Below are 4906 nucleotides of genomic sequence, written 5' to 3'. Positions count from 1 at the left end.
TACCTCCTCTTGTCCCTGTGTCCTCTCGGCAAATTATACCAGTTGTCCTTCCCCCCATGCCCCGCCCCTATGCCTGGTGGCACAGTCACTTAGCGATTTGCTCCTTAATTGTCCCCCAGCTAGGCTGCGCAGATGCTGCTCTTTAATCTCTCCTGATAAATGAATCACGCCGCTCCTTTAATCATATGTTCATATCCAAGCCAATTTGAATCAATTTGGCAGGGAGTGTGTTGCAAGAGATGCCATGACGGCTGCTTCTCCCCCCAGGGCCCTGGAGCCAGCATGTCTGCTGTCCTCACCCTCAGCAGAGAGCCCAGGAGGCCGATCCAGGAAAAGGATCTCCTACCTGAATGGTGGGGACTTTACAAAGTCAATTGTCATTCCTGTCCTCCACGCAGGCAGGCCCGTGTGGGACTGGAGGCTAGATGGATTCCCAGTGGCCTCAGAAGTGGGAGGAAGTCGGGTGAGTCCACATCCTTCCTTGGTCCCTGAATAAAGGACCCCATTATCACCCCTGGGAGAAAGTGCTGCCTTAAATCTAACCCTCAGCCTTCCTGTTCCCCTTTTATTTCCTCCGAGCTAGTTCTCGGGGAAGCTGGAACACTTTGTCACCTTTACATGGCAACACGCTCCAGGCCAGCCTATGATCATTTGTCCTTGCTTGTTATTGCTCCTGGCTGCCACCCCAACTCCTTTCATCTTTCCCCAGGAAGTATTCTTTCCTAAAGCCTCCAGCCTGGTGGGCAGCCCTGGACTTGCTTGGTAATGGACCAGGTTTTGCCGCCTTTGGGATTGTTGCCTTTTCACCTACAGAGTGGGGTCCACGTGCCTTGGCGAAAACAAAACAAAACAGACAAATAATACCTGCTCAACCGAGCACTTCTACCGAGCACTGAGCACTGCGACCTTGGAGAAGGGACTTAACCTCTTGGGCCTCCGTTTCCCCATCTGTAAAACAAGGTGGCAAGAACCTTTTGGCTCCTAAGTTCTGAAGGAGCCCCTCAATGCTGCCAACATCCCCACCCGCATCATCCTTAGTGAGGAACCGAGGGACCTAACGGTGGCACTAGGGGGGCTATGAGATCCCCATGGGGGGAGGCACGTCTTTTCCCAGCGTGAGGTCTGTCAGGGTTGGTTCGGTCCAAAACCCGGTTGCACCTCCGCATCAGCTTCAGGCTTCAGGGCCCTTGGCTTTTAACTCGAGGGCGCGGCCAGTGCAGTCAGATTGCAGTCAGATGCATTGATTGGGAAACCGAGGTATATTAGCATATTCACATCTTAGTTGCAGCACCTGGGCCCCTAGCTCTGTCCCCACCAGCAGGTTCTTCCCGCTGTTCCAGGAAACCATACCCCTTTAAAGATTCCTAACCAGTTGGCCAGGCCAAACCCAGTCTGGTTGCCCTTTAAGGATTCCAGAGATGTGAGGACACCTGTCTTTGCTCAGCAACAAGACAATACTGTTTCCTGCTCTTTGAAGGGCTCCTGGAAGTCTTTGGCAGGAGCTGAGGCTGAGTAGTGACTGGGGCTTCCGGCCTGTCAGTGGCGATCCGTGCGATGAAGAGGATGATAAAAGCCAATAATAATTCCCATTTGTTGAGCACTCACAATGTCCCCAGTACTGATGCACTTTGCCTACCTAATCTCATTTAACTTTTGCCACAACTCTATAAAGTGTCCTTATCCCCGTGAGGAAACGGCATCTGTCCTCTCGGGGTTCTCAGCTTGGTTCCAGCAATCGCCAGGGACTGCTAGCTATTCTGGCCTTGTCAGAGGATGAAGAGGGCGGTGAGAGAGCCAACAATCACTGTCATGCTCTTCACCTCAAATAGCTGGTATCCGCCGAGGCCTTAGGACGGAAACATTTCTTGGCAATTTTAGGGGGAAATGCCAGCTTCCCATTTGTGTTGCTCCTTAACATTTTCAGAACATCCCCCACACGTTACCACACTGTGCTTCACACATACTGTGCCAACAATATGAATAACAGTTCCACGTGGCCCTGGATGCATATTTTAAGCTAAATTCGCCTCATTCTAATTCCATTACAGTACAAAGGAACGATCCAGGCCATTCTCTGCGATTTGATCTGGGAGGAGTGATTTCCAGAGCAATAGCCATTTTGGAGTTAACAAGAATGCCGGATTTGTTTAGAAGAAATTTCACAGAGAAATTGAGTCTTCTGTAGTATAAGCCCCGGTAATGGGTCATACACATAAGGGAGATTCCAAAAAGCATGTGTGCTTTGCGATTGAAGTCAGTGACATAAATCTCCCAGGGGAATCCTTAAATGTGCAGATGGAATTTGCTTTAGATATCAAAAGTCAGCTATGACAGTTTTACCCAAAAGCCTCAAAAAGGATATTGAGTTTTGACACTCTTCAGGCAAATTATATTTGAGGTGGCTTAAGAGTCAAAGAGTTCCCACAGTTTAATAAATTTTGATCTGTTTTGTGCCATCTATGATCTGACTAGATTAGGAAAAAGAAGCAAATGGATTTGGGGAAGAGAGGACGCTAAGGAATTTGAAAGTAGAGAATACCAAAAAAGGGAGGGGGAGGGTTTTTTAAAAAAATAAATCCTGGAATAGGGAAGATGCAGCCAATAGTTTCAGAACCATTCGGTCTTTGAAGGACCGAACAATGACTGGTAACCAGGCAAATATAAAATTGTCTGAGGTGAAATAGGCCTCATGGGTCATATTTCTCAAAAGACTGGCATCAGTTGCAAGTTGGCATTCTTTTTTAAAAAATAAATTTTTACTGATTTCAGAGTGGAAGGGAGTGGGTGAGAGAGAGAGAAAGAGAAACATCAATGATGAGAGAGAATCATTGATTGGCTGCCTCCTGCATGCCCCCTACTGGGGATTGAGCCCACAACCCAGGCATGTGCCCTTGACTGGAATCGAACCGGGGAGCCTTCAATCTATAGGCCGACGCTCTATTCACTAAGCCAAACGGGCTAGGGCAGCAGGTTGGCATTCTTGCTTGAGGGCTGCTTCTGGCCCCCACGGGAATATCTTCCTCTGGAAAGCAAGGAGAGTGACCTCAGTGAGGGCACTGCCCCAGAATGTTCCGCACTGGAGGCACGGGTCTCATGGCCTGCCTTCGAGGGTCCTGGAGCTCATCTGTGGGGCAGTTCTTTCTAGTGGATCACACACTGAGCCACTGGGCAGGCGGCCATAGTAGAAACCGAGCTTCTGCTCCCAGGAACTGGCAACAGAAGCCTAGAGAACCAGCTAGAAAGTGAGGCAGTCTTACCGCTCTGTGAATGGGTTCTTAAGGGAACGCGTACCTCACCAAAGTACATGAGAAAACAGAGAAATAGTAGAAGGGACCTCTGAATGTTATAGTGTTATTCTGTCATGTGGGGCGATAGCTGACGTATCTGTGCTCATATTATAAAAAATGTCAGCCGTTTTTTTAAAAGTCAGTATCGGTGTGTGTCTGTGCCAAACACTGAAGAAGGCCCCAAATCGTCCTATTAGTGTAAGAGAAGCTTCTTCCTGGCATTTCATATATAGAAATAGCAGCCGTGGGGGGAGAGCCATGTGGCAAAGCTGCTTAGAAACTGCTTGGGTCCCTTGCTCAGGGAATGCCATTCTTAAAGCAGCAGGCAGCTCGTGGCATGGCTGGGAGTGAAAGCAGGAAGAGGAACAGATTGGAGGGTGGAACGTGAACAGGGTATTTCGGGGAGAGAAGCAGCCGGGAGAAGAGAAAAGCATCTAGACGGTGCCCCCCCACATGCAGCCTGGGGCCCTGCAGGCGACAGGTTTAGGTGAGGGGACTCATGGGCTGGGTGAGGAGAAGCCAACGGCCAAGAAGGTCACTTAGAATATTTGGGTCATGGTCATACACATTTTTTTTTAAGATCTGTAAGGGTGGACACGGCTCAATAACCAGACTTTGTGTCTAGCTGATGGATTTGTGTTTCTCAGGCCTGACTTCATCGAAGAAGGGTTAGCCCCTTAAGGAAGAAGTATTTTTGCTCTTTCGGAGAGCAAGTGACCAGTGACTTCTCTGAGAAAATGAGAAAGCATGGGTATTTGAAGGGAATGCCTGGGGTTCAGGCATCACAGAAGGTCTGGGAGGAGTAAGTCCCCTGAGGATGGGGGAGGGGGTGATCTTCGTCTCCCTCCCCTCCCCCTCTCCTTGCTCCCCAGTAGAAATCAGCTACAAATCTCAGCTTGTTGGGAACAGATGGCCTTGGCTGACGAATAAGCCACCGCAGGCTGCTCCACCTGTTCCCGGGCTGGAATAATCAGCTCGAGACAAACATCGCGCTGAAATAACTCATGGCAGCGGGTGATGCGCAGGCACAGATCCCAAAAATCTCTTAAGTAGACCCCCTCTAACTCTCTCCCTCCCCAGCCCCGAGAGGCCATCAGGGGAAGGTAATGGAGCGGAGAAGACAGATAGGGCCACAAACTGAGCATGATGCCCAAGCTGGTGGTGGCCTGGGGTGGGGTGAGAGGGAGGGGCTGAGTGTTGTTGGGTGTTGGGTGGGGGGGAGCAGGAATTGGGGCTGGAGGACCACTCACCTGGAAGGGCGGAAAACATGGGAATGGTGGGTCCATGCCAGGGATAAGAATGAGGAGATCCAACCAGGCAGGGATGGTAGAAAACTGAGAATTTGTGATTCATTTGAATTTGTTCATTACAGGAGTGATATGCAAATGAGATCAAGCTACCAGTGCCTCTCTCAGCAGCTCAGCCAGCTCTGCCAGCAGCCACTGGGAATGGGTGCCTGGGTGCCCCTACTTCTGTGGACTTGCGTGCAGCCATCCTCCCCTCACCTCCTTGATGAAGTCAGCTGGGCTAATGTTCCCTGGCAGAGGCAGATGAGCCCATCCGGGGAGTGACAGTGCAGGGAAGCAGTGGTGACGGCAGTGGGGGAGGGGGTGTCCAGC

This window comes from Myotis davidii, unplaced genomic scaffold (assembly GCF_000327345.1).
Source record: "Myotis davidii unplaced genomic scaffold, ASM32734v1 scaffold363, whole genome shotgun sequence".
Taxonomy (NCBI): Eukaryota; Metazoa; Chordata; class Mammalia; order Chiroptera; family Vespertilionidae; genus Myotis; species Myotis davidii.
This window is presented reverse-complemented; position numbering follows the sequence as displayed.